This window comes from Dendropsophus ebraccatus, chromosome 6, assembly GCF_027789765.1.
Source record: "Dendropsophus ebraccatus isolate aDenEbr1 chromosome 6, aDenEbr1.pat, whole genome shotgun sequence".
Taxonomy (NCBI): Eukaryota; Metazoa; Chordata; class Amphibia; order Anura; family Hylidae; genus Dendropsophus; species Dendropsophus ebraccatus.
The window spans coordinates 67,676,419-67,688,987 of record NC_091459.1 but is presented as its reverse complement, the minus strand read 5'-3'; the positions used below and the strand labels follow the sequence as shown (position 1 = coordinate 67,688,987).

The following is a 12,569-nucleotide window of genomic DNA, read 5'->3' as shown; positions in this document are numbered from 1 at the left end:
GTACTTTGAAAATTGGCCAATTGTAAGGAGGCTTCAAAATTCACTAGGCGCTCCTTTACATCTGAGGCTTGTGGTTGCGTCAAATAGCGCAATAGGGCCACATATCATACATTTCTATAAACTGCAGACATGGGGCGATAAAAATTGGGGTGCATTTATCTGGAAATAGGTTTTCTATTATGAGAGATATTGGGTCACAATATAATTTCTGCAAAGAAAATTGAAATTTTTAATTTTCTCACACACTTAGCTTTTATTTCTGTGACTCACCTAAAGGGTTAAAATTGATTTTGGACCTCTGTGGGACGGCCCCTTTCCCCAAACCCTCTGCCTTTGAATACCTCTGCAAGCTGACTAGGACTACTAGTGGACTGATATCGGCAATTTCGGAAATTTATACCTATCTATCCCCTGTACCTGACGATCTGCAGACAGCTCACGCCTATATGATCAAGTGGGAGGCGTATGTGGGTAGACCGATTTCATATGCCCAGTGGCAAGTGATTTGGTCTCGGGCTGCCAAGTCCTCAGCCTGTGTTAGTTACAAAGAAAATCAGTTTAAGATACTTATGCATTGGTATCACACCCCTGATGTGTTAAGTCGTATCTTCCCGCAGGCGCCCCCCACATGTTGGAGATGTGGCCGTGACAGAGGGACGTTGATACATATATTTTGGGATTGTCATAGCCTGGCACCATACTGGCGGGAGGTCCATGCCCTCATTCGGGAGGTGCTCCAGATAACGATACCACTAGATGTTATGACATGCTTACTTAATGTCCCGCCGAAACAAGTGCGTAAGCCTGCTGCAAAGTTACTTCTCCACATACTTACTGCGGCTAAGTGTTCTATATCAGCTAAGTGGAAGCAGACACAGCCGCCTACCCGAACTCAACTAATTCAAAAGCTGACAGACATTAGGCGAATGGAACACCTAACCGCCCTAAATGCGAATGCTATAGATAAATTTGCTAAGATCTGGGACCCCTGGGACGCTCTGTTTCGCACTTCATCCAACCCCTAATGTATTCCCCCTTGTCTCTATGTGTGTGTCTTGTTGTCTTCTGTTGTCTTGAGTTGTCCCGTTGTTGATTGAGTTGATTTTTCTCCTTTCTATGTTTATGGCCCAGTTCGTTACTTACATATATCTCTGGTTGCTGCGCCCTTTCACTGGCTCCCCCAGTCCGCTCCCCCTCTACCTGCATAGGTATCAGCTACTCTTTTGGGGGTTTCCCACACATTTGCACTAAAGGACTAGGAGCTTCTGTGCCTTACCATGGACTCTGTGATATCTCTGAGTTAGATGAAGGACATTTTGTATTTGCTGGGTGCTCTATGTATCTGTATGGGCCTCCTTTCCTTACCACTGTATTTTGATGTTTGTGTTATTGGAAAAATTTAAAAAAATCCTTTATAAAGAAAAAAAAGAAAAAAAAAAAAAAAAAAAAAAAAAAGAAAAAATGATTTTGAACAGTTTGGGGGGTGCAGTTTCTGAAATGGGGTGCTTTGTGGGGCTTCACAACATACAGCCTCCTCAAATCCACTTCAAACGTGAACTGGTCCCTTGAAAAATCAGACTTTGAAATTCTTGTGAAAATTTGGAAAAATGCTGCTAAACTTTCTAAAGCTAAAGCTTTCTATTGTCTTAAACAATTGAACGCAAGTTTAATAAATGCCGCCAACATAAAGTAGACATGTTGCTAATGCTATTTAATATATAATTTATGGGGCATAACCATTTTCCTTACAAGCACAAAATTTCAAAGTTAGAAAAATTCTATTTTTCATGTTATTTTGGGGTTTTTCATAAAGATAGGCTGTAAGTATCGACTCAATTTTACAAGAAATATAAAGTATAACCTGTCACGAGAAAACAGTCTCAGAATCAGCCAGATAGGTAAAAGCATCCCGAAGTTATTAATGGATAAAGTGACACAGGTCATATTCCTGAAATTTGCTCCGGTCGTTAAGGCCATTTTGGTCTCCGTCCTTAAGGGGTTAAAGGAGAAGTCCGCCGAAAATTTTTATTTAAGTGCTGTATTGCCCCCCCAAAAGTTATCGAAATCACCAATATACACTTATTACGGGAAATACTTAAGTATAGTTAATAAAGTGCTTTTATCCCTGCACTTACTACTGCATCAAAGCTTCACTTCCTGGATAAAATGGTGATGTCACGACCCGACTCCCAGAGCTGTGCGGGCTGTGGCTGCTGGAGAGGATGATGGCAGAGGGATGCTCAGTGTCCCTCCAGTTCCCTGTGTCCCTCAGTGTCCCTCCAGTTCCCTGTGTCCCTCAGTGTCCCCCCTGCCATCATCCTCTCCAGCAGCCACAGCCCGCTCTGGGAGTCGGGTCGTGAAATCACCATTTTATCCAGGAAGTGAAGCCTTGATGCCGTAGTAAGTGCAGGGAAAAAAAGAACTTTAAGTGTATATTGGTAATTTGTAAATTTGTATAACTTTTGGGGGGCAATACAATACTTTAGTAAAAAGTTTAGTAATAAATATTTTTGCGGGACTTCTCCTTTAACCCCTTAAGGACCGGGCCTGAAATGGCCTTAAGGACCGGAGCAAATTTTATGAATATGACCTGTGTCACTTTATTCATTAATAACTTCGGGATGCTTTTACCTATCCGGCTGATTCTGAGATTGTTTTCTCCTGACATATTGTACTTCACATTTCTTATAAATTGGAGTCGATACTTATAACGAATCTTTATGAAAAAACCCAAAATAGCGTGAAAAATTGTAAAAAAATGCATTTTTCCAACTTTAAACCATTTCTGCTTATACAGAAAATGGTTATGCCACATAAATTATATGTTAAATAGCATTAGCAACATGTCTACTTTATGTTGGCGGCATTTATTAAACTATATTTAATTTTTTTTAGACAATAGAAAGCGTAAAACATTAGCAGCAAATTTCCATATTTTCAGTAAAATTTCAAAATCAGATATTTTTAGGGACCTGTTCAGGTTTAAAGTGTATTTGAGGGGCCTGTATGTTAGAAAGCACCCCATTTCAGAAACTGCACCCCCCAAACTCTGCAAAAGCAGATCCAGAAAGTTTTTTAACCCTTTAGGGGAGTCACAGAAATAAAAGCTAAGTGTGTGTAAGAAATTTGAAAATTTTAATTTTCTGTGCAGAGATTTTATTGTAATCCAATATTTTTCATAATTATAAACTTATTACCAGAGAAATGCACCCCAATATTTATTGCCCCGTTTCTGCAGTTTATAGAAATACCCCATATGTGGCCCTATTGCGCTATTTGACGCAACCACAAGCCTCAGATATAAGGGAGCGCCTAGTGCATTTCAATGGCTCCATTATATTTGGTCATTTCTGACTGTACCACTTCAGCTTGGCAGAGGCTCTGGGGTGCCAAAACATAAAAAACACCACTAAAGGGACACCATTCAGAAAACTACACCCCTCAAGGAATGTAACTAGGGGTGCGGTGAGCATCTGGACCCCACAGGTGCTTCACAGATTTTCCCAACAATATGGCGTGAAAAAAGACAAAAGTATTTTTTACACTAAAATGTTGTTCTAGACTTCAATTTTTCATTTTCACAAAGTGATAAAAGGAAAAAAAAAACACAAAACATGTAGCGCAGTTTCTCCCGAGTACGGAAATACCCCACATGTGGACATAAAGTGCCAAGCGGGCGCAGGACGAGCCTCCAAAGGGAAGGAACACCAATTGGCTTTTGGAAGCTGGATTTCACTGGAATGGATTTCAAGGGCCACGTCGCATTTACAGAGCCCTCGTGCTGCCAAAACACTGGAAACCCCCCACAAGTGACCCCATTCTGGAAACTACACCCCTCAAGGAATCTAACAAGGGGTGCAGTGAGCATATGGACCCCACTGGTGACGGGCACAAATGTGGAACAATGTGACGTGAAAGTGAAAAATTTCATTTTTTCACTTTCACGGCACAAATGTGCCAGTCATCAAGGGGTCCATATCCTCATTGCACCCCTTGTTAGATTCCTTGAGGGGTGTAGTTTCCAGAATGGGGTCACTTGTGTTGGGTTTCCACTGTCCTGGCAGCACGAGGGCTCTGTAAATGCGACATGGCGTTCATCATCCATTCTAGCCAAATCCAACCTCCAAAATCCAAATGGCGCTCCTTCCCTTGAGAGGCTTGCCCTGCACCCACATGGCGCTTTATGTCCACATGTGGGGTATTTACGGACTCGGGGGAAATTGCTCTAAACATTTTGTGTGGTTTTTTTTCTCTTTTAACCCCTTGTGAAAATGATAAATTCAAGGCTAGACCAACATTATAGTGTAAAAAATGTAATATTTCATTTTCACGCCACATTGTTCCACATTTGTGCCCGTCACCAGTGGGGTCCATATGCTCACTACACCACTTGTTACATTCCTTGAGGGGTGTAGTTTCCATAATGGGGTCACTTGTGGGGGGTTTCAACTGTCTTGGTAACACAGGGGCCTTTTAAATGCAACATGGCCCCTCAAAATTCATTCCAGCCAAATCCAGCCTCAAAAAACCAAATGGCGCTCCTTCCCTTTGGAGGCTTACCCTGCACCCGCATGGCGCTTTATGTCCACATGTGCGGTATTTCCGTACTCAGGGGAAATTGCTCTACAAATTTTGTTTTTTTTTTTATTTTTTAGCCCCTTGTGAAAATGAAAAAATCAAGACAAGATTAATGATTTAGAGTAAAAATTTAAAACAAATTACACTAAATGTTGGTCTAGCCTTGATTTTTTTTCCATATCCACAAGGGGTTAAAAAAGAAAATAAACGCAAAGCGTGTAGGGTAATTTCCCCTGAGTACGAAAATACCCCACATGTGGACATAATGTGCCATATGGGCACAGGGCAAGCCACCAAAGGGACAGAGCACCATTTAGAGGCTGGAATGGAGGATGGAGGCCATGTCGCAATTACAAAGCTCCTGTGCTGCCAGGACAGTAGAAACCCCCCACAAGTGACCCCATTCTGGAAACTACACCCCATAAGTAATCTAACAAGGGGTGCAGTGAGCATATGGACCCCACTGGTAACAGGTACATATGTAGAACATGTGCCGTGAAAATAAAAAATATATTTTTTTTCATTTTCACGTCCCAAATGTGGCAGTCACCAGGGGGCCATATCCCCGCTGCCCCCCTTGTTAGATTCCTTATGGGGTGTAGTTTCCAGAATGGGGTCACTTGTCGGGGGTTTCTACTGTCCTGGCCGCACAGAGGCTTTGTAATTGCATCATGGCATCCTCTAATGGGAATGGCGGCCATACCTATTTAGCTGGGGAAAAAGGGACAATTCTAATTTATTTGGGGGTATTAGGCCAATTATTAGTTTATAAGGTTGAAAATGACAGGTGTCCATCAAATTCAACCTGTGTTGATCCAGAGGAAGGCAAAAAACCCTCGTAAGGCAGACGACAGTAGCCTCATCACAGGGGAAAAATTCCTTCCTGACTCCATAATGGCGATCAGAATAATCCCCGGATCAACGTGACCCCTGAAATAGGAATAAGGGACAGAATTTATATAATGTAGAACCCCAGTGACGTGTGGTGCGCCTTGAAGCGATCCAGTATGCAGAGGCCGGGGTGATCAGGACAGGTGTCACACTGGAAAATGGTGTCCTTCCTAATCCCCCTGTTATGCCACACTCTGCACTTCTTCTGGGGTCTCCTGTTTTCCAGTGTGGGGAACGTCACCTGGAAAATGTTGTCCTGGTGCCATACGGGGTCCTTCATATCCAGAAGCGCTGGGTCCGCTCCATGGCTGCTAAATATTAGGGCTTTATTACTGCTTCTAATATTTTCAGATCGTGCCGCAAGCTACAGTAGCTCGGGCAGCGAGGGACCGGGAGAGGGGGTGCTGGTATAAAAGTTATCCCCGTACAGGTGGTGGTGACCTTTATTCAGCAGTGGGAAGATCAGTTCCCCAACGATCTCCCCACTAACTCCGAGGATGGGGGGGGGGGGGCATCTGGGGGCTGGATTCGGGTGTCCCTTCCTTCATACACTCTAAGTGCACGTGCACACTGCGGAATGGCGAAGGATAACCCTTTGTGCATTCCGCAGCTGGCACCCACCGGCAGACTGATGCGGGCGCGCGTCTCCGTCCGTGTCATAGACTCCATTCTATGCACGGGCGGATTCCGCTCTCCGTCAAATGTGTTCATTCTTTGGACGGACGATGGAATCCGCCCATGCATAACATGGAGTCTATGACACGGGTGGAGACGCGCGCCTCCATCAGTCCGCCGGTGGGTGCCAGCTGCGGAATGCACAAAGGGTTATCCTTCGCCATTCCGCAGTGTGCACGTACCCTAAATCTGTAAGTGTACCCTGAGGTACTCTCACAGAGTTTGTAGAATTTTACGCCATACCGTGATCTCTTATTGGGACGGCGCTGGCGGAAAAGACGTGTCTGGGGGGCAGCGTACGCTACGCTACCCCCAGACACGTCACTGGATGATGAGGATGAGGATGAATGGAGGAACGAAGGACCCCCCCATTCATCCTCACTGGCTGTTTCGGTGTCGGAGGCAATAATAGCGTATGCGTCCGACACCGAAAACACCCTGAAGGCCATCTTTATACGGGGATTGGTATATGGGGTATGTAGTGGTGTAGTGTAAAACTTTATTCCGTGTAGTGTAATGGTGTTTTTTACATGTTTTTTTAACATTAAGTATAAAAAAAAAAACTACGCCAAGAAAGGAGTTGCTGATAAATGCTGCACTTATGTGCGGCACTTATAAGCAGACCGTGGCTGTAGGATATAGGAAAAAAACACTACGCCAAAAAGGAGGAGTTGCTGATCAGCGGCGCACTTACGTGCGATGCTGATCAGCACTCAGCGGCGATAGGGTGCGGAAAATAAAATAAATAAAATCGGGGAAAAAAAAATTAAAAAATCTTTCTTCAACCCTATAGCTACTGATATGTGTATTATATACACTTATCAGCCGCTAGGGGGCAGTAGAACGCCAATTCCGGAAAAAGCCGAAGTTTGACGACTCTGGAGCCGATGATTGCCGATGGGGACCGCCGGAAAAAGACGAAGACGCCGACGATGACGAGGACGCGTTCGGAACCCGGAAGACGCGATCAGGACGCTGGATCCGGTGAGTATGGGTCAATACCTGCTCTGGACACCTCAGCTACCTAGCTGAGGTGTCCACAGCAGGTATTTAACCCTTTCATGGGGTACTTATATCGCCGTGATCGGCCGGGAGCGGCCGGCCGGTCCTGGCGATCGGGACGTGGCACCGTGGCCACCATTACTTTTAACAGTAATGGCGGTCGGTGCCGTCCTCGGACGCCGCCATTTGCTGATCTGAATTGATCAGCCAATAGCTGCGATCGTCAGCACGGGAGGGGTTAATCACCCCCCGTGCCGACAAGCAGGGATGGCCTGCTATACATTATAGCAGGCCATCTTCCCCGATCGCTGCGTGTGTACACGCAGCGATCGGGGAAACCGCGGGCGTAAATGTACGCCCGTTTGCATTAAGGCACGGGTTTTGGGGGCGTACAAGGGGTTAAAGGGGTTAAGGTCGTTAAGGGGTTAAAAGGGTTATCCAGCGCTACAAAAACATGGCCACTTTTCCCCCTTTCTTTTCTCCAGATTGAATGGGGTTTCAGACTCAGTTCCATTGAAGTAAATGGAGCTTAATTGCAAACTACACCTGAACTGGAGACAAGAGAGGGGGAAAAGTAGCCATGTTTTTGTAGTGCTGGATAACCCCTTGAAAGGTAAATTCACACGGGCGTCTCGCATAAAAAAACGCAGCTAATCCGCACCTAATTCGCACTACACATGTATTAATAATAATAACAATAATAAATGTATTGCGGATTAGCTGTGGTTTTTTTGATCTGAGACGCCCATGTGAATTTACACTAAAGGGTATCTGTCAGCTGCAATTTACATTCCAAACTTGGCACTGTTAGCTGTTGTGTCAAGGAGGACTGTAATGCCTTCTTGCTCCCCCTCACAACCCTGCTTGATTTATAGTCAGGGACAATCCTTTAAAAGGTATCTCTTGGCACCTGGGTCCTATCTGAGGTGCTGATAGTGTGCTGTAGTTGTCAGTCCCATTGTGAGCATGGTGCCTTTGTTAATTTATCTTTGGGATGAATTTTGCGCAATCTTTGGTCTCCTACTGTAATGAAGAATCAAAGAGGAGTTGTGGCTAGGGCTGGGCGATTAATCAAATTAATTCGATTAATTCGCCCAGAGTGTTTGGATCGATTTGATTTTTTGTGAAAATCGTAAATTCGATTTTCACAAAAAATCATTGCGGGCGGGCCGGACGGTGCGGTACGCGGGCGGGCAGACAGTCCGGAGACGGGCAGTATGGGGCTGGCGAGCGCTGCTGTGAGGTGCAGGGCGGGCCGGCAGTCCGGAGAGGGGCCGAGAGGGGCGGATCGGGCCGGCAGTCTGGAGAGGGGCAGTATGGGGCTGGCGAGCGCTGCTGTGAGGTGCAGGGCGGGCCGGCAGTCCGGAGAGGGGCGGTGCGGGGCCGAGAGGGGCGGATCGGGCCGGCAGTCTGGAGAGGGGCAGTATGGGGCTGGCGAGCGCTGGAGTGAGGCAAGGGGCGGGCAGTCCGGAGTTATGCAGCGCGGGCGTCCTCCAGCACAGCGTCCCGCTCCCCTGTCAGCCACAGTTACAGCTCCCCGGTCTCTGGAGGAGACAGCAGGGACTGCAGGGTGATAGTGTCGCTGCGGGTCCTGGAGCTGTACAGCGGGGTCAGATCCCACTGTACAGCTCCAGGAATCACACTATCACCCTGCAGTCCCTGCTGCCTTCTCCAGAGACCGGGGAGCTGTAACTGTGGCTGACAGGGGAGCGGGACGCTGTGTGCCGGGGTGAGAGAAGAAGGGCTATGTGCACTCCTGCTCCAGTCACCCCCAGCACCCCTCAGTCACCTCCAGCCCCCCCTCGGTCCCCTTCCAGTCACCCCCAGTTGCAACAGTCCCCCCCAGTCATCTCCAGCTTCCCCAGTCCCCCCCAGCTGCCCCAGTCCCTGTCAGTCATCCCCAGTCCCTGTCAGTCATCCCCAGTCCCTGTCAGTCATCCCCAGTCCCCGTCAGTCATCCCCAGTCCCCGTCAGTCATCCCCAGTCCCCGTCAGTCATCCCCAGTCCCCGTCAGTCATCCCCAGTCCCCGTCAGTCATCCCCAGTCCCCGTCAGTCATCCCCAGTCCCCGTCAGTCATCCCCAGCTGCCCCAGTCCCCGTCAGTCATCCCCAGCTGCCCCAGTCCCCGTCAGTCATCCCCAGTCCCCGTCAGTCATCCCCAGTCCCCGTCAGTCATCCCCAGTCCCCGTCAGTCATCCCCAGTCCCCGTCAGTCATCCCCAGTCCCCGTCAGTCATCCCCAGTCCCCGTCAGTCATCCCCAGTCCCCGTCAGTCATCCCCAGTCCCCGTCAGTCATCCCCAGTCCCCGTCAGTCATCCCCAGTCCCCGTCAGTCATCCCCAGTCCCCGTCAGTCATCCCCAGTCCCCGTCAGTCATCCCCAGCTGCCCCAGTCCCTGTCAGTCCCCCTCAGTCACAGGGGAGCACTGTTCCACTGGGAAGCAATACAGTTGTTGTCTCAAACATCATTAAAATTGTATCTGACGCTGTGAGAAAAATTTTGTTTATTTAGCAAAATAAAAAAATCGAGATTTAAATCGAGAATCGTTCAGATTTCTAAAAAAATCGAGATTTTATTTTTTGGCCATATCGCCGAGCCCTAGTTGTGGCACAAGGTTTGTGTCACACTCTGCACCACTGCTTCCTTCTCTTCTTGAATGATCAATGTTGCACGGCCTCCTGTTTGCTCAGCTGTCAGCCAGTTTTTCTGATTAGTGATCAGATCAGTCCTCTGTAAGCAGTTTGGGAGCGTTCATGCATCTGCAAATTTGTGGACGTTACGGTGGGGAGGCAATGTCATGGATTTGTTCTTGGCATGATGTTAGTATCATGCCAGCAGTGGGGAAACTCTTTAAATCGCCATTGCACTTTAGTGACAGAGCTGCATCGATTCAAAGAGTTTGCCCGCTGCTGGCATGATACTGATACATAATGCTAGGAACAAATCCATGACATTCCTCCCCGTCCGTAAGGTCTGCAAATTTGCAGACGTGTGAATACCCTTTTAATGTTTGAAAGAAACATTTAGATATAGTTGAATCTCTGAGCACAAATAAAAAAAAAAAAAATTAATATCTCATCTTTGCATTAAAAATACTAAACTAATTTGGACCTGATTGGGAATTCTTTGCACTTGTAAAAATATGTATGTTTTATTATATGGGTATAAATGTAGAATACTGGTTTATGCCAGAATTTACCCAAATATTGTATTATGTACTCTGTCCCAAGCAGGGCTGTGCAGTCTGAGTTGGAGCTAGTTTTGGCTGGAGTCTGAGTCTGAAAAAATATACCAACTCCAACTCCAGCCTTAAAAAATCTTTAATAAATTTAGAATTGAGTTTTGATATGAATTTTATAAGTTTTGCTCATCAATATATCACCCCTCCCCCTTCCCTGTATCCATCCCCTCCTTGGTTGAACTTGATGGACATGTGTATTGACTAGGTAACTATATATATATATATATATATATATATATATATATATATATATATATATATATATTTTTTTTTAAGTAACTTTTATTAAAGATTTTTTCTTTTTACAACACAAAAGACAAAGAATAAAGCATCAAGATTGTATCAAGCTTCAGAGACATAAAGTGAAAAGAGGCAATCCACTACATAACATATACATAGCATCATCCCAAATAATGACATGAAATTCTAAAACCCATTCGACCCCGCGTATGATTCCTATTGCTGTATAAATCCCATGGAGACCATATTGACTCAGAGGTCCATTTTGTTGTTCAGGGTCTCAGTCATTCTTTCCAAGGCCCGTATTTCAAATATTTGGGTCTTAAAATAGCTAAGTGAAGGAGGGTTGGTTTGTTTCCAGCCCCTGGCGATCAGAGTCTTCGCTGCCGTAAATATTGTCAGCAACAGCTTCCCAGGTTTTTTTCCCAATAGGGAACTTCTGTTTGTAGAATCCCAGAGGACAGTGTACAAACCTCAGACCAAAATTGTTAAATATGAGAACACTCCCAAAAAATATGATATAAAGTACGCGTGGTGCTGAGGCATCTCCAACACAAAGGGGAGATAATATTGTTTAATTTATTTAAGAGCTCAGGCGTGTGGTAGCACATCATCAGGAGTTTATAGTGAGACTCTTTATATGTAGTGCAAATAGAAGATTTTGCTGCTCTATCCCACACTATGGCCCACCTCTCAGGTGATATCTGAACTCCCAGTGCCAACTCCCACTTGGTCATATAGGTATGTCTGATCTGGGTACCCTCTGCTGGAGAATTAAGAATACAATATATATCCGATATTAGCCCCTTAGTAGATGTCCCAGCTATGACCAACTGTTCGAAGGCTGTGGGCTTAGATACTGTCATGGTACCCAAATATGACAACATTAAGTGGCGAAGTCTCAAATAAGTGAAATGTTTTGTAGAGGGGAGGTCAGCTCTATCCTCCAACCTATCAAATAACACGGGACGCTGACAGGCAAATTATCAAAAAAGTACAATAACTTGGGGGGAATGGTCCTTTTCACTGAAGCAATCCGACCCTGGAGAGAGATATAATAAGACGACCATTTAGATAAAAGGGACCGTAAATCTCTAAAAAGGCTTGGAAAATTAGCAGCATGCAAGGAAGGGTAGGTGGGTGTCAATTGTATCCCTAAATATTTCCTAGTCTTGTCCATCTGAATTTGAATGTCGAGCTTAGTTGTGTTACCAGGGAATCCGTTAAATTCAAAGGCATGGCCTCCGATTTTGTTGTATTAACCTTGTAGCCTGACAGGGATCCAAATTTGGTCAGCAGGGCATGCAGGTTTGTCACTGGGTCCGACTGGGTGAGGAGAACATTATCAGCGAAAAGCATTATTTTATGTTCCCTCCCCCTGACGGAGACCCCTTTAAAGGGGTTGTCCGGCGCCAAAAAATTATTCACAGGATAACACACATTACAAAGTTATACAACTTTGTAATGTATGTTATGTCTGTGAATGGCCCCCTTCCCCGTGTCCCACCACCCCCACCCATGTACCCGGAAGTGTGGTGCGCTATACATACCTGTCACGTGCCGACCACGGTCTCCGATCCTCAGCAGTGACGTCTTCTTCGGGCGGCCAGCGGATCTTCCCGAGTGCCGGCCGCCCTCTGCAGCGTCATCCGAAGCTCAGCCGCGATTGGCTGAGCATAACTGTGCTCAGCCAATCGCGGCTGATGACGCGGCCACGTCATCAGCTGCTCAGCTGCGATTGGCTGAGCACAGTTATACAGTTATGCTCAGCCAATCGCGGCTGAGCTTCGGATGACGCTGCAGAGGGCGGCCGGCACTCGGGAAGATCCGCCGGCCGTCTGAAGAAAACGTCACTGCTGAGGATCGGAGACCGTGGTCGGCACGTGACAGGTGAGTATAGCGCACCACACTTCCGGGTACACGGGTGGGGGTGGTGGGACACG

At 46.3% G+C, this 12,569-nt stretch overlaps 2 protein-coding genes across 3 annotated transcripts in view; one reads left to right on the top strand and one right to left on the bottom strand.

Annotated features, from left to right (window-relative positions):
• Positions 1 to 12,569, bottom strand: part of MCF2L2 (MCF.2 cell line derived transforming sequence-like 2) — a 304,091-nt gene that overhangs the window by 267,729 nt on the left and 23,793 nt on the right. The window lies entirely within an intron of this gene.
• Positions 1 to 12,569, top strand: part of RFC4 (replication factor C subunit 4) — a 31,254-nt gene that overhangs the window by 2,325 nt on the left and 16,360 nt on the right. The window lies entirely within an intron of this gene.